The 27,104-nt window shown below is 32.7% G+C and overlaps 1 protein-coding gene across 1 annotated transcript in view; it reads left to right on the plus strand.

The window, feature by feature from the left end:
* Nucleotides 1-27,104, plus strand: part of LOC140447740 (uncharacterized) — a 399,971-nt gene that overhangs the window by 39,176 nt on the left and 333,691 nt on the right. The window lies entirely within an intron of this gene.

The following is a 27,104-nucleotide window of genomic DNA, read 5'->3' on the forward strand; positions in this document are numbered from 1 at the left end:
TATTAAACATGGAACAGTTGTTCCGAAAACGTTCGTGCTTGTAATGTTGCCCTTTTAAGGGTTTTTATAAAATAAAATATACCCACATACAAAGACTAACCTCTTTTTTTTAAATATATACGTTTATGTAAATCACCAAAAAATTGCTACATCGCGGTGCACCGTGAGTAATTATTATACTAGAAGATAGGCCATTTTTTTTTATTTTATTAATCGATAAAATAACAGAAGGCATAACCGCTATCAAAATGGAATACAGTATGAACAACATATTTTTCTTTGTAGGTGACGCGAAAGCGAGGATGAGTCTAAAAACCATTGCATACATTTTTTTATACGGATAGCTGATAAGATACAAATCCATTGTCTTCATCATTCAGCTTATAAATTTGTCAACTTCTGGACGTAAACTTCCCTTGAATTCATTCGTAACTCTTTTATCTTGTTCACTGTATATTCAGTTTGTGTGTATGCTTCGCAAATCGTCGGTCCATATTGTTTGTGGACATCCTCTATTTCTAAAAGCAGCTCCTGTAAGTTTCCACTTGATAATTATCTTAATCCACCTATTCATCTTCTTCGGATTTCATTATTTGATTCATTTATTGATTGTTATTTTTGTCTGCGATTAGGATCAACTCTTTCAATTAAAATTAGCTTTAGAGTTTTAGTATCTCCGTGTAGCCTTGCTGTTAAATTTTCGTAGATATGAGTGATTATTGTAGTGTATCGGTGGTACAGTTAGCTAAAGGTTCCAGCGTCTTCTGTTGGTTGACTGTATCAAACGCTTTATCATATTCCTCAAATACTGTGGCCAGTAATTTACTGAACTCTACTTAGTCAATAATCCTCGTGAAAAGTTTATATATATATATATATATATATATATATATATATATATATATATATATATATATATATATATATATATATATATATATATTGATATGATTGGTGTTTATAAAAAATAATTTATAAGTTACACTACTAGATAATATTAGATATTAAAAGTATTTGGTTATTTTAATACGTTATATACTAGAAAATTTTATAAAAATTATTTATGTGAGGGCATTTTTAAGAAATTGGCATATAATAATTGTAAAAAGTTGTATTTTAATAATTATAATATTGTAGATATATTTAAGTGAGCCATGTGCATAGGCAACCAACTATACAGTAAGTGACAGACAGAAATTAATAATTTTTACGAATATAAGTGGGGTTATAGTTGTTTAAAATATGTAGTTTATTAAATTAGAATGTTAAGTTACTAATTTAAGTGTATATTCTGATCTGAAAAGCCTAAATGTCAACAAAATTATCAATAGAAAATTAAAGAATTCTCCAGAATAGAGAATTTGACCTTTGTTTACGGTTGGAACATTCTCGAAATAATGGTTATGTCTGTGGATCGAACATATACTTTTTTCGAGAACATCCATATAGAAAAAATAGAACTAAATCGAACATGATTTCTTACCAGATGGTTCTGGAAGATTGAAAAGATATAAATACCCGTGATTTGGATTCAAGACGGCAGTTTAGTAAGAAAGTGCATTCAGTTAGTCAATCAGTTAGGAGTTACAGTTACTATGAGTCCAGTTTTAGCATGAAATAGAAGTCAGATCAATTATAGTCAGACAGAAGGTCCAATTGTTCAATATAGTGAGTTAAATGAAGATTAAGAAACAGTATAAAGAAAATATTAATGAAGATTAAAAATTATGTAATGTATAATTGGTGATTGGATAATGCAAGAAGTATTAATTGAAAATTAAAATTATATAATATATTTGGTGATTGGATATTGGTATATAGAAAAGAAGAATAAATATAAATGCTGTTTGCTGGTTTGCTTGGTGGTTTATAAATGCTGGTGAAGAAAAATATCTTAAATTGGTGGAAGCTGATAATTGGAAAAAGTAATTTCACAAAAACAAGGATAACCGAAGCTGCGAAGAAGACATTGAGTGGTAATTATAATCTATACAGTGGAAAACAGTTCATTTAGGCATTCAGTGACAGAAAGGTACAAAAATTTGTTAATATAATTTAGTTAGTGTCATAACAATTTAAATTTTAAAGATAGTTTGTTTAAATTTTACATTGTCTATAGAATTTAATTAGTTTCATAAGAATTTCAATTTAAAGATAGTTTATTTTAAATTTACATTGTCTAGGTTAGATATATATGTGTGTTTCATAATAGATATAATAAAGATAATTTAAAAAAGTACTTACAAACTAATTCTTTGAGAACCGCGATAAAAACCCTATATTATTAAAAAATACTCATTGCTCATCATTCACAAACAAAACATCATAACAATATATATATATATATATATATATATATATATATATATATATATATATATATATATATATATATATATATATATATTAATAACAAAATTATGGATTGCTAATTTCTAAATGTTATTAAGGTTATTACTCCACTAGTAATGTGTTATTCTTTCACAATGAAATTCATTGAATAGGACTTTCAACGCTTGTAGTAATCTGTTTATCCCTTAGACCATAAGGTTCATCCTATTTGTATGGGTTGGATTTCTGTTCCTTTTTCACCGATGCTTTGATGTTTTGGTATCGAATAGTACTTTTCTTCTCTCCGACAGAGTAATTTCTGGGATATCCTCTAATTTTTCATTAATAACTCGGGGTATTGTGGTATTAATCATATCTTATGGTGTTTTTGATACAATTCTTTTTAAAAATTATCTAATGTCTCAGGGATTTCTTCTCTATTTTTTATTATATGTCCTCTTATTTTGTAGATGCCATTTCTGATGTTTTTTTTATGTAAAGACTTTTATTTCTCTTCTATAACTTTTGTGTCTCATTTGTATTTATGTAAATAAATTTTTTTATTAATAATAAATAATGAACAAAACATAAAAACATAACATTGTTTAACATTTCTCTTCTGAAGAATTGTTATAGCAAAACATTGCAAGTTAACAATATTCTGGGTAAATTAAAAAGTGTTATATTTTATTCTTTGTAACGGCTGAAAATTTTTGTTTAATCTTGCTAGTTTTTGCCGTACTTTTCTGTTAGTTCTTTTCTTTCTTCCATTAATTTCTGTTTGTTCTGACTAGTTTTTTTTATTTACAATATTTTCCGAATACTGCACCTTGTTCCAGTTTTTTTTTTCAACTTCTTTTTGAAGTACTTAGTGTCAGGTTTTCATGTTATCTTTTTTATGTTATAAAATCATTTTTGTCTGTTCAACTATGAATGGACCTTTTTTTTATCCCATTGGAATGAATAGAACGCACATTTAAAATGAACTCCCAGACCTCTATTTTTACAGCAGAAGCTCTTGCAATATATGAAGCCTTACTTTATGCAACAGAAAGTAACTCGGACCATATAGTGATATTATCAGATTCTTTATCAGTTTTGACCTCTATTGGGAAACCGGGATTGCCAAATACGTACAGTTGCCCTTATATTTACAAAATTAAGGATATTAAACAAAAGTTAGTAACAAGGTGCAAAAATGTACTCTTTGTTTGGATTAAAGCACATATAGGTTTGGAAAATAATGAACATGTAGACCAATTAGCAAGAGAAAGTATTTTGTCTGGTAGAGAAACTTCGTATAAAATCACGGCTTGTGACTTTCTGGCTTCCTTAAAATTAAGATTATACCAAAGGTGGGATAATATATGGAAGGAATATTCCACTGTTGGCTTAAATAGAACAGATATTCCTAAAACTCCTTGGTATTAGTTTTTTAATGTACCTAGAAAATATGTTACCACGATCATAAGACTGAGATTTGGACATGCTTGTTACCCCAAACATTTATTAAAACTTAAGGTTTTAGATAATGATTAATGTGAATTTTGTACAGAAGAAGGAATCCTAGATCATATATTTTTCAGTTGCCCCAGAAATACTATAACTTCATCAAAGTTAATAAATAATTTACATAAACACAATATATGAGGAGCTTTTTTACAAAACTGCATAAATCCACTTTTCAAAAATTTTCAGGAGACGTAAAAACGTGCTGCAGCTGTTGTACTAAAATTTTCGAAATTTCAGAGAACATAATCAAATTGAGGTTAGACTTAGAGAAATAAAACGTTAATTAACATTATTTTTATTGATTTGCATTAACAAAATATAGCCATGTGTCTGTTGGAGATATCGCGTTTTGTAAAAAAGATGGGAGATATTAACTTTTGTCAAATTAACAATATCTTAGAAATACAAAATATTAAACGGCACCCACTAAAACAAAAAAAAAATGAGGAGTACAAACAATTTAGATGTGAACATTTTTTGGCTCATCTTCCAAGCAATCACACTCGCCATCATGGTAGTTGTGGGTTTCTGGATTTGGATCACTAGTAACTTTGTGTTGAAGAGCATTAATATACCAATGAAGATCAGGGATCTCTTTCCAATTTTGTCCAAAGTGGGTTTGCAATAAGTGAAGGACATCTTTTTTTTCTCTTCAGTCACGGAATGAGATAGTGGGATTTGGGGAAGAGCCTGAAGAAAATCATTTTTATTTTTTTTTACAATGCTTCTAAAAGGTTCTGTTCCACTATCGAACCTATAGTTGGCGCAGCATTTTATTTTGGTTGAAGTATGCCGGTCCCTTGTTTTGATTTTCTTAATAATGAGGCGTTTGGTTTGGCTGATTCCTTTTATTTTTTAATAAATCATTTCAAGGCTTTTGATATCGTATATCACCCAGTCTTGTCCCAGTTTCTGTACAGAACCAAACTCCTCGTAAATAGAAGCATACTCTTCGCTCGAGATGATGGTATCAGTTTTTTTCAAGCGCTTCTCCACACGGCCAAAAGCTCGATCAGCTGGAAGAAAACTGTGGCCACGAGTCGGAAAGGTGACATGAATTTTCTGTACATTCTCTGGAGCCTCATTTTTAAGCCAATGGCACAAAAGATGAACAATATGCGCATTTTTATTTTGGCCAGCGCAACCATCACAAAACAACGATACTGCAGAAAAAGACGAAAGATCTTGCCTTCTTAAGTGATGGATGAGTGCAGATCCGATTTCATTTGCTCCTCTGCTTCCCTGCGTTTCATTCCACGTATAAAATGTTGGTGCCTTTGAGTCAATAGGCACACAGCAAAATGCATAGAATGCAATTTGTCGGCGATAAAAGGCATCGCCGATTGGAGTTTTAGGGAGTGGATGCACTTGTTGCAAATCAAAAACAAAACTATAAGTATCACTGGGAACTTCCTTCATTAGTTTGTAAAACGCATCCGCTCTCAGCTTGTGAATACGAAGTTCAGTCATTGGACTAATTCTTTCAACTGAACCGCGAGCGTTTTGTTGAATAAGAAATTTAAGACGAGTGCACGTAGCGCATGCGTCTGTAGCTGGAGAGGAAAATCCAATGTTAAAATCGGTTACAAAAATACGGTGAAAACATGAATAACTCACGTGAAAATCGGCAGTGTAAGCATCCTTAAACATTTTATATAACTTATTTACACTTAACTCTGCTGAAAGGTAAACTCTTTTACTTTTTCCTCTTCCATAATGAGATTCGACACAATTTAGTTTACCAAGAAATTGATGGACTGCTTCCTTTTTGGCTCTGAAAAAAGCTTCTCGTCGATAACCACCTCTATTTTCTTTGGGCAGCAGACCTTGATTGACGACCTTTCCAATCCGCAGTAGTCGAGAGGCAGGTACACTCATTGAAAAAGCAAAAAACTTTTTACACACAGGAATCATGCGTTTCTGTTTCTGACTATTGAGAAAAAAATTCACAGAAACCGTTCTTGTGTGAGTTGCAGAGACAGGCGTACCACTTCCCCTTCTTCTTTGGGGCTCGAAAGCAGAGATATATTTCATCAAAACAAGATCTTGTTTCTCTTTACCCTCTGCCATGTAGACTGCTTGTCGATTAAGTTTTATATCATCGTAGGATACCGTAGCACAACGAAGATTTTTCGAATTATGGGCACATGGTCTGGTCTTCTGTTTTAGAAACACTAAATGAGGATCACTATCGTTGTACTTCATAATTTTTGAACGCCCTCTCTCACTTGTTTTGATGGATCGTCTTTTTTTAGATCCCACCGATAAATTAGTAACAGTATCCATCTCAAAATAACACGCAAAACACAGAAAACAACGTTGACATACAACGAATTCACAACATCCCGTCTCATCGAACGGAAAAGTACTGATAATCTCATACAGCGTGGCCACGCGTGGCATGGCCTGGCCACAGTATATTGCTTATAAAGAATCAGTAGGTTCACTCTCGCATTTTCACGTTTCCAATTTCGAATCCACTCCTGGAAGATATGCGCAATAGATTTGGCGAAAAATGCCGCTGTTGCAAGATTTAAAATATTCCATCAGTTTCAAAGAATATTTCAAATTTATAATAAAATAATTATTATAGAAGTTCTTCAAAAAGAGGAAAATAAATTTCATAAATGGTAAAATTCTTTACATAGCCACTATACACACTTCTAAAGTTTGAAAAATCATATTGCCTAATTGACTTAATCTATTCTCAAATAATTAATCATAAGTATCTATCCATTGATCGATTACATTTGGCAACATTGATTTTACCCAAACACGTGTTTGTGTTTATGCTGTGAAACTAGAAATTACAGTTATTTCAGTAATTTATATATAAATTTCATTTATTTGTTCTTATTTAGTTGGTTTTATAAGTTTATTTCGTTTTTAATACATATTACTGTGATATTTCTCCAGTTTTCTAAGTGGTTTTATTATTTGCAATACAAATTGTCTTGATGAATTTGATAAAATTTTGGCCAATATAACACCAGAAGTAATTGAAAGATGTCAAATACTCATACCTGAGCCAAATATTTTCAAATCTTTGAAAATAGAATCTAGAGACTACACCAATTTAAACATAAGCGAAAAGAATGGTTTTGTATATGTAGGAGGCTATTTCATGAAAAAAATTTTAGAGAAACACAAATGTCCTTCATGTTTACAATATGGTAAAGAACAAACTGATTTGAGTGAATCAACAATATATAGTTTTTTTAAGGCATACCCAAATGCAGAAAATGATACATTTGGTAATTTACAAATGCCCAATATGAATTTTATAACATACATCCATGCCCTAGAGAATGTGTTTTGTGAATATTTTCCAGAAATGGCTACAAGTCAAGACATTGGAAAAAATTGAAAAAATATGCTTTCCAATATAGAACCTCCAAAACCTTGTCAGGAATTTCCGGTAGATTATCTAATAGCACTGTTTGTGAGAGTAAGAATTTATTATACTATTAAATTTTTAAACCAAGACATCAGATCTTCAACTAAGACCAATAAAAGTAATTTAAAACTGAAAATTTTAACTCATTCTTGAACATCAAAACATTAAGCAGGTACAAGAGAACTGAAATTGAACATAAAAATGAACGCTGAAGAAATGAATCTAATCAAAGAAAAAATGAAATTATTTCAGAATGAGTGGACAATAGAAAAGGAAGAAATATTCAACCATAAGAAAGAGAGGAGAGAGACAAAAAGTGCGCAACAGTGCTAGTTAGAAAAAAGAAAGAACAAACACATTCTGAAATGAACCTCCAAATTAAAACGAGTCACAAAACACAAAGTTGGGGCAATGATTAGTTTAGGGCACCCATTATAACCAAACTTGTATTTGGCATTTAATGTAAGCTTAAATGGTGTCACAGTTTTCATATCTTCATTTTTTTTAATACTCTCACATAAAATTATAGAAATGCATTGAAATTATATAAAAATTCATAGATTTTAATTAAATTAAAGATAATAATTAAAAGCATATACAATAAAAACTTCTTCGGAAATTTACAATTTATGATTCACAAGTTCACATTTTACTTACTATGGCAAGTTTATACTTTTATTCAAAATTTGTAGCTTCTCATAAAACAAATTATTATTTCGTAAAAGTAACTTTAAACATTCATATACATATTTTACAAAAAAAAAATTGTAACACCGTGCGCGATGCCTTGAGGAAAATATACAGTAGACTCCCTCTATAACGAGAACTGAAATGACAGACTAATTACCTCGTTATAAGCCGATCTCGTTATATCAGACAACAATAATACTGCGCATACATATGAATATGTAATTTTCATATGATGTTGGTAGTTCAGATTTCTTTTCTAGGTGGCGTAGTTACCTTACTGAATAAACAGTGTGACTTTTCATCCTAGCCTTTTATATAGATAGATTCTTTCAATTTTAAATGTACGTAAAAATATGAGTTTGACTAACTACGTTATGAACGTAGTGATCCTACAGAGGGATCTTTAGGCTATATGACTTTTTTCATTTCATTATTTTGTTATTAATAAGTTGTGATTGTGAAAATATATATATTCTATTCTAACTTGTATTCATAGTTCGCTACTTGTGTTTTTATAATCCTATTTTTATTATAACTGGTATTGTAAAATTCAAATTTTCAAAATATAATTTATAATTCGAATGTATTATTATTTTTTCGTCTATAGAAATTAGTTTCCTCATTAGCTCTTCGTTTTATGAGATTTCTCACCAGTAACAGTGAATACAGTGTGATTTTCTAATGAATACAAAAAATTAATATTCGATTAATCAAAACTGATGGATTCAACATAATACATTTTGAAGGACAAACAGTAATAATTTTTTTTGGGAACCTATTGATAATTGTCGAAAACGCTAAATTTAGGAAAGTATTCATTATTCCGAAAATCTAATTAAATTTTATTTCGCCATAAGTCACTTTTTTCCTATTTATTTTCGAGCAGTGTATTAAAAATTATATTGAGCAGTGTATCAAAAACTGGAATTTATCTGCGCGTGGAAGTAATGCGCGTGAAAAAAATGGAACATGAAGAACAAAGGACTGGCGGCAGAGTGAACCTACTGATTCTTTATAAGCAATATACTGTGGCCTGGCTACGCTACACACTGTCAGTGCGACCCGTGGGTAGTTTTAGAACTAACGAATATTATATTTTGTTTCACGAATCAACATCTAATTCTAGAGGATGCTTTTAAATCCAAACAAAAATAGTAGAGGGATAGATCTGCAGGCCGGAGGATTTATGCAGTTTTGTAAAATAAAAATTAATTTTAATGGTTGGCTAAAGAAGGAGATGTTAAGTTTTGTATAAAAAAAGAGTGAACATGGGGTAAAGGTTTTTGAGTGGATTAATTAAGTTTTGTGGAAGAAACGTGATTTTGAGGCTCCTTTTAAATGGGAAATATTAACTTTTAACACATGAGACTTATACACAAGATCTAAGGCAGATCAAACTCTCGAAATTCAACAAAAAATGTATTTTAGCCGGAAATGGATTTATGCAGTTTTGTAAAAAAGCTCTTCATATTAGCCCTTTGGAACCTTATTATCACTAGACTCGAGAGCAGTGTATGATTCCTTAGTTATGTTTTTAAAAGATAAATATAATAACCATGTAAATAATTATGCATTAGTTAATAACGTAACTTTTGTTTTTAACCCAATTGTTAAGTTCCTTTCTTACCGTGGGCTAGTGTTGTATGTTTAAAAAAAATGCCTTGATGGGCCCCTAGGCGAGAAGAGAGTGAGAGAGAGAGTTTACCTCTTTAATGTTTTGTATTTATTTTAATATAAACTCAGACAGCCATTTCTACCATGATGAGTCTGGCTGAATGACTAAAAGTCTATGCCAAAAAAAAAAAACTATGAATATATTTCAAACTGTTATATCTTCTAACTATTCTTTGTTTCTATTTATCGAAAGAAATATTATCTGCATATAGATTATGTTTCTGTAGATAGTTTAGTAACCTACCTTCTCATTTATTTGGTTTTCCTTTTTCATGTCGGTCGACTGAATCAATGAATTTTCATATTTATCCTGTTGTTTACTGATTTTTGGCTACTAGCATGGTGTTGTAATTTGTTGGATGTTCTGCAGGGTTTGAGTTACATCGTCATAGAAAAGCTCTTCCTCAAGCTGAAGGCTCTGATCCTTGCATACTTGTGGAATTAAGTTTTAATATAATGCATGTAACTTGTGAGCTTATACTTAAAGCTTAACGTCTTTTATATTGTGTGAACGCTTTTGGTGGACTATCTTCTAAAATGGCTTCCTATCTTCTGTAGTTGAACTTACTTGGACCTGACTTTGGAATGTGTTGATTTTCTTATCTTTTTATTTCCTCGCTACCGACATAAGAAGTCCCATTTTTGATATTTTCAAGTTCTTTAAGTTCTAGTAGTTTATGTTCAAACAATAAACTGCTTGCATAGTAACAAGCTATTTGTAGTTGTTATTATATCCTATTATATTGGTAACGTCGTCTATTCTGGGGATTCTTCGCACCCTCTACTCGTAACCTGGCTTGACCACTAATATAGTCAGGGATCGTTCTTTCTTCGGGTTTTCCATTGTGCATTTTGGTTTTTTAGCTATGAGAGATGGAGGGATACTTGTTAATCCACATAAAAAGATATATTAAAGCGATGAACCGGTATTAACAGATGGAAAGATCTTAAAGAAAAAGAATATTAATAAATCATGAGGAAAACAATAAAAAAAAACTTCTTTTTTTAAATGGTATTTTTTTAATGATTTATTTTGCAACTTCCATTTTTATATTATTTAAATATTTCGTTACGTGGTACCTTTTATTGGTTATAATTGTGCAATACAGAGCATGACATAAAAAACGATATCATTCTAATTAAATAATCGTTCTCTCTTTTTATTCAAACTAAAAGTTTTAATATGTTTATATATACGTTTATACGAAATAATACACTTTTACAGTCATTCTGGAATTCACGTCTGCTAGTTTTGTGATTAATATCTGTACATATGTCCGATCTAACGAGTGGTTGTTTTCTCTTTCTAGACGAAACTCATTGCATATGGATGCGAAGAAAGTGGTCTTGGTTGTATTAAACTTAGTTGCATGGGCTTACTTCCTTTTGTGTACCTAAACGTTTTATTTTTATGGATTACTTACATTACTATCTTGTTCTACTACACGGTTGTTTTGGAAAATAAGAGTGGAGGAGTTGACCGATGCTGAAAGATAATATATTATGTATTATATATATATATATATATATATATATATATATATATATATATATATATATATATATATATATATTGTTATGATTGTTTATTTTGAGTTCAAACTTAGTTTATTGAGCCAATAAAAAAGAATTATAACTTATTTGTTATCAAAGGTAAAATAATCCTTATATTACCTGTGTTCGATGGATTCAAAAGATTTTCTAGTTGTCTTTTATATATATTTATATATAGTTTTTTATTTCCTGCCAGTGAATTTTTAAATAAAGACTTTTTTATTTTCTGGGTTTGTCGGTCTGTTGTAAATAAAAACACTTAACTATTGCTTAAACGTTTCGGCTATTTGTGTTTGCCCAATGTAATGTTGAATTACACATCAATACCTACATAGAAGGGTTGATTCAAATAAACATAGTGTACAAACCAACGGATTAAACACAACAGCCCTAGCCAAACATTCTTTAGAAAATAGCCATTCTTTTGATTTTAAAAATGTACAGCCAAATTCCATTAATAATAAGACTGATATCCAAAATATTTCCAATATGTATCATAATTTGGATTCAGCCAACGAGGAATTTGAAATCAATAATCGATTACTGTATATGCAAAGAAAACTCCACAATAAAGGTTAATAACGTTAGAGTCCATCGAGGAGCATAATGTGGATCTGATCACCATTTGCTTAAAGCGTCACTACTATTTACATTTAAAGGAAGCCAACGACAAAATGAAAACGAAAGTTCAATGATACTGCAAGACATTTCAACAAAGAGATATAATCTACAAGGTTTTGAAAATGAGTCTACCCAGTTTCTGTATCGAATGAGGTTGAATCTGAAATTGCACGATGTTTGTTACTCCTCACCGATTAATACGTACAACGAAATTATGAAAGCTCTTGAAGAAGCTGCAATGGAAGCTATTGGAGAAGTGGATAGCATAAAAAATAGAAATGAATGGTGAGAAGAAGGTGGAAGAAGAAGAATATGTATAACAAATGGCTAGCAGCAAAGGACCCTTACTATTGACAACAGTACAACAGCTTAAACAAAGAAGTAAAAAAAGAGGTAAATAAAGCCAAAAATGAGATGTGGAATAAAGCCTGCGATAACATAGACAATTTTATGGGTACAGCAAGAAGTAAAGAAGCCTGGAAAACAATTAGAGGTAGTAGAACAGATAGAAAAGAATGCAGTAGGTTAACTCTAATAGCCCCAGAAGTATGGGTCGAATATTATGAACAAATGCTGACAGAAGATCGAACAGAATTCCAAGATATTAGCTACCAAAAATATGATATTTCCTACCGCGAAGAAACTGAAATAACACCAGAAGAAATTAAAAAACACGCCAACGCTATGAAAAATGGAAAGGCTCCAGGACCGGGGTGAGTACCCATTGAACTGATTAAATATGGCCCTGACAAACTATTTCAGCTATTGGCTTATACTTTTAATTTATTCTTGAGAGGAGAAGAGCTACCCCCAGAATGGAAAACTGCATATATCAGCAATCTATACAAAAATAAAGGCGACAGAAAAGATTGTAAGAACTACCGAGGGCTTAGTGTAACTAACTCAATCTCTAGAGTCTACGGGAAGATAATTAAAAGCCGAATTGAAGATTGCTGGGAAGACGCTGAAGATCAGAGTGGCTTTCGTACTGGTCGTTCTTGTATAGACAATTTGTTCTGCCTAAAACAAACAATAGAAAAGCGTTTGGAACATAATATGGAGACACACATGGTATTTATTGATCTTCAAAAAGCGTATGACAGTGTCCCATTAGCCAAGCTATGGCAGGTGCTAGAAGACAAGAATATTCCACCGATTTACATTAATGCTGTAAGGGAGTTGTACGATGATATGACGAGTGTAATAAAGATTGGACAAAAGTGAAAAAAAAGATAAAAATGACCAAAGGACTTCGCCAAGGCTGCTGCATTGCACCTATACTCTTTAAGATTTATTTGGAGGAGGTTTTGGATATTTGGAAAAGAAAATGTGAACCTATGGGTGTTAAAATTCGAGACCATACACTGTACAGCTTGCATTTTACTGATGACCAAGTAATACTTGCAGAAGATCAAGATAATATCCACTACATGTTACGAAAAATAGATGAAGAATATACTAAGTGGAGCTTATCAATTAATCCATCAAAAACAGAGTACGTAGTAGTGGGAGGTGAAGGAAAGCACTTAAAACTAGGAAGCAAACAAATTCAAAATACTGATAGCTATAAATATCTCGGTGTAAACATTACAAACAATGGTCGGAATATAAAAGAAATAGCTACTAGAATTGGTCAAGGAAATTAAGCAATACGTCAACTGAATAGTATACTTTGGAATAACCACATCACCCGAAACACAAAAATTAGGATATACAAAAGTATCATAGAAAGCATTGCTACATATGCTACATATGGTTCAGAGCTTTGGGTAATAAATAAAAATGACGCATCCAAAATAAAAGCAATGGAAATGAATTATTGGAGAAGATGTTGCCAACTCACTAGAAGAGATAGAGTAAGGAATACTGAAATCAGAGAGCGTATGGGCATAGACATTGACGTCCTGGAAGCTATAGAATTTTTATTCTATATTTTTTTTATCCTTTATTTTTTTAAATTACTTCCCCCTTTTTTATTTGATATTTGCATTCTCCTCTTTGTACTGATTTCAGAAATGTATAACACATGATGCTTGAAGTGATTAGTTTATAAGAAAAATAAATACAAAATAGTTAGAGTGGCCGCCGGCAAATTTTTTTAGAGATTTATACTCTCTTGAAACTTCTTGTACGGCTTCCTTAGGCCAAGCCTGCCACAGTTTTCCTCTGTGACTTTTTGGTTCGGGGGCGTTTTCCCCCTATATTTTCTGAAACATAACCGTTTCACGACATGTGCAAAAATGATACATACTCTTGCCATATTTATTGAATGGTTTGATTTCAGTGAATAATAAAAGGAAATAATATTCTCCGACGCCATAGATGAGACGGTAAGCGTGTCCACCCCTCCAAACATGACCGAAAAACGGTCAGTGCAAAAATGATAAATAACCAGCTAGTTTTTTCTGTATGCCTTGCATACAGGCAGACAAGTCCTATCCGAACTCGGGAACCCGGAGGCTGGAGTGCCACAGGGAGCGGTACTGTCACCTCTACTGTACACGATATACACAGCAGACATACCTAGAACACCAGGTACACTACTAAGCCTCTATGCCGACGACACAGCGATAGCGTCCAAACACAGAAATGTAGACATAGCGGTAAACAACTTACAAACAGCGCTAGACGACATAGAAGAATGGAGTTTAAAATGGAAAATCGCTATAAACTCCGAAAAGACACAGGCTGTACTTTTCAAAAAGAGGCACCAACAACCAGAAGAACAGGTAACTGTGCAAGACAATCCCATCGAGTGGAAAAGTGAAGCAAAATACCTCGGAGTAATCATGGACAAAGGCTTAACGTTTAGCAAACATGTAGAAGCTACAGTACAAAAAGCCAACATGGCAAGAGCATCAATAAGAGGCCTAGCAGGAAGAAAAAGCAAACTTAGATTGAAAACAAAAATAAGATTAATAAATAGTATAATTCTTCCTATACTAACATATGCATCTCTCGCATGGGGACACATATGCAATACAACAAAAAAGAAAATACAAGCGGCACATAACAACAGCCTAAGAGAAGCAGTCAACGTACCGAGATACGTAGCAGAAAGATTCCTCTTTAGAGAACTACAACAAATCAGAGTGACCGACACAATGAAAGAAAAAGCTAGGATAAAGTTCGCGGAGATAGAGAACCACCCCAGCCACATATTGCGAGAGATATTGAGGTACGACGCTTTCCACAGATGGAAGCACAAAAGACCCAAACAACAAATAGTAGAATAAAATCATAATACTAGAGAGAAAATCAACAATCACACCAGAGAGAAAACAAAACACCAGAGAGAAAACACTTCAAAAAACAACAACAACGCACAATGAAGATAGTTCGTAGCTCATAACCCTCGTGGACAATCGCAACGTACAGCGTGGACCCAGTAAATTTTATGTAGATAATTTATTATATTAATATGCACTAATTCTGATTTTATGTTTCAGGCATCCTACAAAAAAAATCCAAAAAACAACAAAAAACGGCTTTGGCCACCAAAAAAATCAAAAAACTACTAACAAAAACCGGCGCAAGCCACAAAAAAAATATTAACAAAAACCACTAAAAACTCGGGCATGTAGGGCCCAACCCCTTGAGCACCAAGTCGCCGAACTGAGCCTAGCTCAGAGCGGAGACTTGAGGCCCAAGTAAGCAATTTTAGTTCGCGGATAAGCCACATTAAGATAACAGGAATAAAGCGACAATGCGCTGTCCTGAGTTTTGAATTCGGTTAGGAAACCATGTTGGGGTTCTATTACCCAGGATCTCCACATGAAGAGCATTTGGCTGATAGTTGTGCCCCTATCGCGCATCAGAGTGCTATAGGGGGGAAAGGGATGGTCTGGAGCATTGGAGCGCGATGGAGTGACTCCTGTTTTTACTGGAGTTAATACACCTCGCTCCAATGAATTGTTACACCCGAACGTAATTCTTAGGGGTGAACATTTCTCACAGGCTGGGTTTAATTAAATTGCTTGCTTGCTTGGCCTAGTGTATGCGTCTATTTTTCAGATTAATTTTTTAATAAATAGGTGTTTTTTTAAACATATATTTATTACAGCAATCATTGTTTAATTATAAATTAGATTGTTTAAATAATAAATAAATAATAATAAAATCAATAAATGAAAGTTTAAAAAAACGAAAAAATCATTTAAAAAAAATGAAAAAAATCGTGAAGCGTTAGATATTGTTTAATAATTTTATTGTGTACTTTTTAAACATACTTATTGTAATTTAATTAACTTAATTCCCAAAATATCCCATAATCAGCTGTTCTAGAATTTTTTTGTATTTCGCGCTTCTAAGCGTCGGAGAAATATTTATACGTGTGAGTCAGAATACTGGTTTTGGTGTGCGTGACATTCTTTTTCGGATATCACCATATGGGCGGTAAGGGCCTGTCAAAGTATTTCCACTTATTAACTCCCACGGTGCCTTACAGACGGTCTTCGACCAGTCTATTCGAAGTACCCTCTGCGTATCTTCCATCTTAGTTGATAATTAGTATCTCCAAAATATTATTAAATATATATTATAATTATTCTTTATTAGGTACAATTTGTGTCAATTGGAAATACAACTTATGTTATGTCCTCTGCTGTTGATATTGAGTCAATCAGTGACGAAGAAATTGACATTATTTTTACGGAAGAAGCAAGATTGTTTTAATTAAAATATAGAAGTCAGATTTTAAAAATAAAAGGAAAGCCGTTGCCTGATTATATTGACTCTGATGTTTTAAATCAAGGAGAGTGTGATATTCCAGAATGGTTGGACATTTTTTGGAAGTATGCATTAGGTGGCCCACGAATGAAATATAGAACAAGCGATGAGATTAATCGTGTATCTGCAGCTTTTGCAGAAGATTCCATTTTCAGTATACATAATGGGAGAATTAGCCCTAAGAAATACATCTTACTCGGAGTGGCCATAAAAAGCATGACAGGCGACAGGCTGGCAGTCGATATTTCGATTCAATCGGCTTGATTATTCTATTAATTACACAAAAGTTTTTGAATTATCAAAATGCTTTCCTGCAACTTCTGGAGATTTATCCTTTAGAAATGACTATTATTCATGGAGTTTTTCATGAAATTGAAAAGTATGTGTGCAAATTGTATTCTGTAAAATCGACTGACGTCAATTTAGCGAGAGTTGAGCTTTTTGACAAAGCATTTTCATACTCAAAAACAAGTGAGATTGTTTTCAAGCGGCAGGTCAAAGGAATAAATGCATCGAGTATGCCTTCAAGTAAAGCTGAACTTCTCCACCAAATAAAAAGGACCATGTTCAGTTCTAGTATTTGGTGCAATGCACATTTATGGCAACCAACAAAATACATACCCGAGGATTGTGGGTGGACATTGATTGATAATGAATATGTCCATTATTGGTTCGATGGTCCCCAAAGCCCTTCGTTTAAGGATATAACATGAAGATGCCGATAACATGCCGAAATTAACATTATGTAATATACATTTTTGAAATATTTAATTCAGTTCCTTAAAAATAAATACAATTGGTAAATTTCAGATTCTGAAAATGAAATCACAGAGTCAGAAAATGAGGAATCTAACTATGCCAGTGAAGACTCTGACGATGATGAAGAAAGTGAAGAAGAATGACTTTAAAATTTTTTTTACTATTTTTTTTATGCTTTTGCAATTTTTCAACTATTTTTTTTTTATTTTCGTAATTTTTTTACTATTTCTGACAAATTATTATTGTATTTTTATACGTTTTTTTATATATAAATAAAAACTAATCTTTATAAAGAATATTCATTCAATTTATGGATATTATATGACACGTATTCGTAATAATATTAACTTTTATTCAATTTTTTTTAATTAAAATTTTTTTAATAAATAAACAATTTTATTTTTAACAAATAATTTAAATCATATGTATCATATTATATAAATTACTCATGTATTAAAATTTTACTAGTGTTTCGCGAAACAAAAATTCATTGATTAATGTTGCAGTTTTAAGTTTTAAAATTTGTAATATACTATATTAATTAATTAATTAGAATAATACAAAAATACGCATACAAAGTCTAAAATGTAAAGTATTCGAAATGCAATTTTAATAATAATATTAGATGTAGAATTAATTTGCTGCATTAATTAATATTGTGTATGATTACTAAAAGTTCAGTACGATCATTAAAGAAAAATAGGGTTTTTGCGTCAGACTCGAGTTATGTCCCAATTTAAACGTCAGACTTTTTTAGCATTCATTAAGTATTGCTTTTTTTTGCGAGGCACGTTTGACGCATCAGACTGGAAAAAGAGCTTGCGCTTGGCGTCAGACAATCATAGAACCGTTAATTTCCTCGTTAAAGCAAGGCATACAGAAAAAATTAGCTGGTTATTTATCATTTTTGCACTGACCGTTTTTCGGTCATGTTTGGGGGGTGGACACTCTATGGCGTCAGAGAATATTATTTCCTTATATTATTCACTGAAATCAAGCCATTCAGTAAATATGGCAAGAGTATGTATCATTTTTGCACATGTCGTCATGTTCGTCTGAAACGGTCACGTCATTCGTTGAATGACAAGATGTGGTAGGTAGTAATGTATGATAATGTTTAATTGACCTGTTCTAACGTTTTCCATAAAGGTTGAAGATTACTAAATTATTAGGGGAATTATATTTTCCATATTCCGCTTTTGAACAATGAACGGGCTCTATTTAACAATTACAGTCTTTAAGAGAGAAAATACAGGCTGTCATGCTTTCTAGTGCATATTATACCACCGTCTATGCAGACATTTAGTTCTGGAAAATAGTGGTATTTTAAAATATTTTAACATAATCTGGTAGAACAGACACACATTGGTGTCTTTTTTAGCTCGTTTAAAGTAGATGACGTTACGTAGCGATACTATTCTGTCAAGTGGGAAGTTTACTCTCCTTTTGTCTGTGTACCTGTATGAATCTAAGAAAGAAGATAAGAAAAAAAAACGAAATTAAAATATCGGATGGGACCCCAAATATCAAGTGGTGAATCTTAAAAGATCAGAAAGGGTTATACAGGTCAACAATAGTAGAAAAAATGAGCCGGAACATCTAGTACAATTTGGATAAATATGGTTAGCATTATGAGAGATACTGCAGTTGAAATACTTAGTGAAGGGAGTCTATTTTGATTGACCTTTTCATTTTGTGTTGTAAACGAACATAGGAAAATGAAAAAAATTGCGTAGCAAGATTCTCAATAATTATAAATACTAAAAGAAGAAATAGCTAATAAGAAAATACCAACTTTGATAAGGTAGTAGCATAGCGAGGACACTTTATTTTAATTTAAGAATAACATAACACATAACTAACAGTAAGCATAAAATGATGAGAATTTGATGGCAATATCAGGCATACAATAACAATTTTCAAACATGGCTGGTGCCACTGGGGCACAATAAATCTAGACTCTGAAGAATTCATTTATTACCACTGACATAAAATAAGAATATTTATAGGTTATGGATATTCTTTATTCTTCTTCTTCTTCTTTAATTGGGTAATATCCCAGGCGATAATTTGCCCAGCTAAGATATTCTTTATATTTATAACTGTCTTTTTGAATACGATTTTCGGATACACCATTCCTCTTATTTTCAACTCTTGTTAAATCAATTTAAAAACAATGATCCATCCTGTAAATGTCTCTTAATTTTGTTGGACACGAAGTCATTATAGATGTATAAAAATTCGATTGGTACTCGACCTACAAATTCCGCAGATATAATCGGAACTCCCGTAGAGTAGTAACCGTTCCTACATTTATCTCTTTGAGTTGTATATTTTAAGCCATTCATTTTATTTGTTCAATAAAGGTCAGGGTGAAAAATTTTCTAGACGTTACTATCTGTAATTATTGATATTTGTCTTTAAAGGATCAATTATTAGTAGTGTTTGTACAGGTGTGCCGATATCGACTTTAATATGTATAGACCAGAGAACTAAGATTTTTCCCGTAACATTCGTTGATACAGGTATCTAACAATTGCTTTTGATAATTTTGGTGATATGTAACACCATAACAATATGTAATAAAAAAATATTCAATAGATTAAACGTCATTTTTTACTTATAAACAACATTAAACAATGTATTTGATTTTAAATACTAAAAGTGATTACCAGTAAATTTAATTAAAAAAGCGTAGAAAATCCTTTAAAATGAGGGTTTGCAAAGTTATTTTTGTTAGTTTGTTGCTTAATTATTACAATAATAACTTCAAAAGTTGATTTTTTGAAAACTATTACCAAGTTTTCAAAAAATGCTCAAAAAACTTCGATTTTGCTTAAGACTGCTCATATTCTTGGATGCTTCACACCCCCCTATTCTCATCATCTGGTGAAAGTCTCTCACACACATTAATCGATACAATCATACAATCGACATACAATCGTAGATGCATGTCGATGTAAAAGGATACTTCTAGCGTCGTTAAAAGTCTCTAGTAAGAGGTTTTGAATTTGCGGTTCACCTAATTTGCTATCAGAGAGAGGTCTCTGGACTTCTTGTTACTTCGTATAGGTGTCGCTGCTAGCGTACCTGGCTGTTATTTTGGTTATAATGACCAAATATTAGACTGCATTTCATTTCAGTTGAACTTCCACAAGTGTTCCTGATGATGAGTTGAATAACTCGAAACACGTGTAGAGCTATGGTGAAGTTCCTATTGAAATGAAATGCAATCTTTTACTTTCATATATATATATATATATATATATATATATATATATATATATATATATATATATATATATATATATTAATATATATCTATTTAGTGCTTTTCCGAATTAGTGAATGTACAGACAAAGGGGACATTCACGGGGAAAAGGACAATAGCGGTTGTTCGACCATTTATGCAGATAATAATAATTTTGTAAACAAAAAATTTTAATAAAATATTAAGATACCTTTGTATTGTAGGGCGTACCACGAAGATTAGAAAATGTATAAATTCATAGGATTAGTGAATTTGTTTAGGCAGATATTTACTTATCTTTCTGTCTTGAAATTGAACAAATTTTTAAGGCCTTGTATTAAGAAATGTTTGATTGATGGGGTTTTGGTAGCAGTGGATTTTTTGTGACAACATTCAAATTTGATTGGTAGAAAACGGCTGGAATGAGAGGGATATTTGTGCGTTCTGGTTTAGAAAATATTGGTTTAGAAAATATAGGGAGAGGTTTGAGGGGTCGATGTGAGTCCTGCCAGCAGAAGAAATAGATATTGTGCTTTGAAGACCTGGAGACACTACAGTTTTTCTGATACGACGGTGCTAATTAGCAGAGTTTCCAAAAAGTAAGTTTTGTAAAAAGTTGTGTTTTGTGTTTGTGGAAAGAGTTTCAACTGCAGTAGCAAGCAAAAGAAGTTAAAGAAATAGAAAAAAAGAGTTTAAAATGGATTGAAGACCATGGCATACCACTTCTAGAATGGGTTGCTAATAGTCCCGACAGAGACTTTGTGGCACACGAGTGTGGTTTGACCCTCGAAAGAGCTTAAACCAACATTCAAATGAAGCCATCGGTTAAAATTAAATGAACAATAGTGTTCTAACAGTTTTTCTTGTATTTTTTGTTTCGTTTCTCTCGTTTAGTTGTTAATCTTTAATGTTAAGTTATCGTAGAGTTTTCATAACATCTAAAAAAACCTACAAATTGTTTTTTGAACTGATGATGCTTTTAAAAATAAAAGCGAAACGTATTCGAATAAATCAATAAAGTAGTTGAAGACCAATATATTGAAGTAGTAGTTAAAGAAATATATTCAACCATTGAATATATTTTAAATTTAATCAACGGTCGTATTTTTTTGCTATATATACATATATATATATATATATATATATATATATATATATATATATATATATATATATATATATATATATATATATATATATATATATATATACATTGTGTTATTTCCAAACGTTTGGAATACGTATAATAAAAATGATAAATTAATCGTTTTTGTATTTTGTATCATTTTGGTCACATTCAACTGATTCGAGTAAGGTGATATCTCATTTTGACAGATCGAGAGAGGAATTGCTTTGTTATAACAGGGCTTTATTCAAAGTGATATCGCGAATATTGTTGATTTTACTCAGAGTGCTGTATCGAAAAAAAAATCCAAGATACAAATGTAAAGTTGTATATCCAGAAAAATTGTTAGGCTTCAAGGACTGAATATTTCACGGCAAATAATAACACGCAGACTAAATGCGGTAAATTTTTATCGTACAAGACGCTTACTTGTTTTCAAACTAACCTACCAACACAAACTTGTAAGGTTGCAATGTGCTAGAGAAATGGTGCATGATGGTCCTAACTGAAACAACATGATGTTCTCCGATGAATCAAAAATTGGCTTTGTTTCTGATTACAGGGACAAGCCCGACTAGAAGCAGCCCAAATGCGTGTCCCATTTGAAAGTGGCAGTATTATGGTTTGGGGTGGTATTATGGGTGGTACACGGACGCCACTACTGGTTCTGGACAGAAGAGTCACTGGTGGTGTGTACATCGAGGAAGTTTTAAATCCTGTCGTGCATCATTCCGAGGTGCACTAGATGATGGATTTGTGTTTATGCATGACAATGCACCTCCTCATCGAACAGCAGCAGCACAAAATTTTCTGGAAGAAGGAGTATCCACATTACAGGGGCCCTCGTATTTCCCTGACATGAACGTCGTTAAACATGCTTGGGCCATTCTCAAAACACGCATCAAGAAGCGAAACAATCCCACTATTACACTTAGAGAACTTAAAGATGCTGCTGATTAAATCATTTTTTTGCATATCGTTTATCTGGTTTATAGATTTATTTAGTGTTGATGATGTATTATTATAATTGACGCACAATGATGTTTAACCATCCAGAAAAGTTTATATATAAAAGGCAATGAATTTTCAAAACTCGCAACGTGAATACAAAAGAAAATAAATAAAAAGGTGAAAGGCAACCGAAAATACGTATTTCTGACTATTTGTTCGTCACCAGTAATTATTTATTCTTTTAGTAACTATTCATTATAGTATTTAGTATAATCATTTCTTTATTGTGAAGTGTATGTATAACGTGTATGTATGTTTTGTCAACCCTCCTGTTTGCATGTGCCAAGGGAAATAAATCAGGATAATGAATTTTTGATTATTGAGAAATACTAAATAAAGATATTGACTGATAAACTGATATTTACCTTTTTCTCTAGAGCTCCTCTTCTATGCTGCTCTTCTACAAAATTAATAACACCGATAACTGCACATCATGTAAAATTTCAGACTTTCTTTCCTACGATAAACATTGCACAATTGTTCAGCCGTTATTTTCTTTACGGTTTTCTACTTTCCCATTATTATACTCACCGTTCCCATACTAAGAACGGCGGTTAGCATAACAATGTGTGTATAATAGGGCATTGATGGTAATTAAAATTAATTAGTCATTATTTAAAGGGCTTAACAATGGTACTAACCTCTCAAGGCAGATCGGTGACCCGCTTTATAGCAGTGAGAAGAAAAGCGTACTCAGGTGTGTCAAAGAATGTGCTATAACTTTGAAGTACTACAAATTGTGAATGGTTTAAATTGTTTCATTTCAAAAGTATTTCTTTGTGGCAAAATACTGTTTTCTACGAAATCTTCCATAAATGTATTATGTAATAACAGACACAGAAGAGCCATTCCTGTACCAAAATTTCGTTTTTGTAAATCATTTTTTAATTCGAAAGAAGTATAGTTCGTTTCAAGATATTTCGGATTTAATCTTCTAGGTATAGCTGTATACAGGGTCGGACTTATATACTGATACATGTTATCAAAATTACGGCAATCCCACAAAGTAAAATAAAAATACATATAAGTAATACTTTTATATTAAAATATATATTTAACATAGTGAAAAAATACAAAAAAAAAATAATTTTAAACTTAACTATCGTCTACATTTAAATCGGTATCACTATCATCGCTATCGTTTAAACCTATAACTACTCTATTTATGTTTTGGAACTGTATTTTTCTTCTAGTTTTTTGACATGCTCTATACATTTTTTTTCAATTATCTGCTGTAATATTATTACATTCGGTCTTAATTAAATCTACAACAGTCGAAAATGATTTAGGAGAATTATTACTTTTTAATTGAGACCACAACAATTCTATTGGATTCAGTACACAATAGTTAGGAGGTAATCTTAATACTTTATGGCCATAATTCTCAGCTAGCCTGTCGATAAAATAATTTTTTTCTTATTTAACTAATTTTAATAGTTCTACAAGTTGTTTTTTTGTGTAAGAATCCATAAAATATATTTCATGTTTTGATAAAAATTCTTGAATTTCAACTTTGTTTGAATTAGTGTTTAGAATTTTACTCTTTAGTCTAGAATGATACGGAGCATTATCCAAAATAATAACACCATTTCTTTTTAATGTAGGTAGTAATTGCTGCTCAAACCACTTTTCAAACAAAGTACTGTCCATACCTTGATGGTAATCTAAGCGACAATCACTTACACTCTTAGCAGAGAGTAATAAAGCATCTTCTACCCATCCTGATTCTCCTCCACAATGTAAAATACAAATTCTCTTTCCTCTAGAGGGAGGAACATTGGTGAATTTTTACTACCATCGGTCCAACATTTTTTAACTATATTGTAGCGTGTTTAAATAAAACGAGCGGTTCGAATTTATATAAATATATCTATTTATAAGTTTACAGTTCGGTACTCTCTTATCAACTAAACTAACTTCTAACATCGCGTCATTTATATACCAAAAGTATTAAGTTCCAGAACATTCAGGAGTTGTCCCACCTCTAATTCGCCTACGTGACCTGTTGTTCTGTCTCTCACTCGAAGGATCGCGAATGTTCTTATGGCCTTGTTAGAGTTGTAACCGTTATATGAGCCATGTCAAAAGCATGTTCGTAACACTGCTCCCCTCTTAAATCTGAGCGTCCCGATCAGTAACTCTATATGTAGGCCCAGGATGGCGGAATCTACAGGACTCTCCAGCTCTGCATGAACCCCTCAAGAAGAAATAACAGTCTACAGACTTTGAAAGACACGATCTCGGATTAATACAACACACAGTAATTCGCACGCCGGTTTCTCGGAAGATTACTTCAAGCATGCTTCTGACAATCTTCCAATCCAGATTTTCTAGTGCATGGCCTATCTTGGGTAAGGCCAAATTCTTGATGTCATAATTGCACACGATTTTCTTCAAATTAGTTAGAGCACGCCATATATCCTCGTAGCTTGCCCTGTCTGTATATGACTTCCTGGTCACCATATACAGCAAAGATCGAGAACCATCTTCTAATCTCAGTACTCTTCCAACTTTAGGCTGCTGGTTTTTTAACTCGTCCAAACGACCGAATTTCTTATAAAATACGGATGAGATTCCTTTAGTCATCTCCAGATCTTGGGCAACACAGTGGGCTAGAGAGACGTTATGCGGAACACTAAAAAGATCCTGCTGAACTTCTGTGGTCACGCCGAATCTAGCACTCTTTCTCTCTGCGTAATTTGACATAAATTCATTAAAGCTTGGTCGCCGGTCATTTTTGATCTTATGTTGAAGGGTACGTGCTTCTTCTGTTTCATTTGAACCAGCATATGGTGCAAGACGATTTATGTGAACTACTTTTGGTTTACCTTTTGGCAACTTCTTAATTCGGTATATTACGTCATTTATTTTCTTTTTAATTTCATACGGACCTTCCCATTGTCTTTGCAGTTTGGGAGACAAGCCTCGACGACGTTGTGGATTATAAAGCCAAACAAGATCACCTACTTCATAGCTTTCACTCTTGCATCGAGAATCATATTTATTTCCATCATTCGTCTCTGGAAGTGAACCTGCAATGTCGATTGCTACTCTTTCCATAGGACTACCAACATTGTACTGTTTCATGGGTGCCCTCTTTTTACCAACTGGACCATTACTGGTTGCACACAGTTCACATTTCCGGCACCATCTTTTTACATCATCTTTAGAGTTCACCCAATAGAACCGTTCTCGAACCTTTTGCAGAGTCTTCGTAATACCAAAGTGTCCACCTGATGAACCGTCATGCAACTGACGTAAAACTTCTGACACTTTACTTTTAGGTACAATCAACTGAAGCTTAGTTTCTGTACCATCATCGTTCTCAAAGGTTCTATACAGAAGATCATCTTTCAGCACTAGGCAATTCCATTGGCTCCAGTAACACTTGACTTCTGGACTACATGCACTAATGTCTTGCCAAGAAGGTCTTCCACTTCGACGCATCCAATCCAGTACTCTTTTTATACATGGATCATCTGCTTGAGCGTCTTGTAGCTGTTGAGGCTGCCATTGATCATTAATGACGGCGGTTCGTCTCACGGGGCAAAGTCGTTCTTCTAATTCAAGACAATGATTACGATTTGCACTGTATGCCCGTCTTGACTGAGCATCATCATTTGAATGACTCTTTCCAGCCCTGTGTTCCATTTGTTCTAGCTTTCTGACTGTTGTATTATTTTCTTGCAATTTACGGCGAATGTGACCTACGTCGCCATCATTCGAACATCTGGTTTCGTGTCTCTTCGGCATCATGTTGCGAACTACTTTCCGTACGATTTCCTCCAGACGTTTCTCGTTTTGTTCGTCGCTCTCTTCAGAGGTTCGTACTCGATAGCTCCGTGAAACTTGACTAGCTGTTTCATGTTCCAAGGCAATACCGAGCGCTTCATCTAAAACTTTCGGTCTTGCTAGTCGTAAAGCTTTCTGTAGTTCACTGTCTCTTAACCCATTGACGAAGGCATCTACAGCAATTTCTTCCAAAATTTTGTCTGGTGCCTCTGGATATGCCAACAACGCTATACGAGCAATATCTGCTTCAAATTCTTGCAAACTCTCACTTGCTCGTTGGATTCTACTTCTTATTTGTACTTTGTACACTGGTTGTAGATGGGCATCTCCGTAACGTTTATCTAGTCGAGTGAACAAGGTCTGGTAACATTTTTCTTGACCCTTAGGAATCGATCTTAGGATATCTGCAGCATCACCTCGTAAAGCAGCTGTCAAGGAAACAGCTTTTTCTTGTTCTGTCCAATGATTGGCTGTCGCAATAGCTTCAAATTGTCTAAGGTATATGGACCAAGAAGACTTTCCATCAAATGGTGGCAATTTAAATCTCATATTATGTGTCGTTTCGTCTCTAGGTGATTCTTCTTTCATTACCGGATCTAAGGCTATTGTATTAACTGGTGGTAGCACTTTTGTATTAGTTATCATGCTCTCTAACTGTT

The sequence above is a fragment of the Diabrotica undecimpunctata genome, chromosome 8 (genome assembly GCF_040954645.1).
Source record: "Diabrotica undecimpunctata isolate CICGRU chromosome 8, icDiaUnde3, whole genome shotgun sequence".
Classification (NCBI taxonomy): Eukaryota; Metazoa; Arthropoda; class Insecta; order Coleoptera; family Chrysomelidae; genus Diabrotica; species Diabrotica undecimpunctata.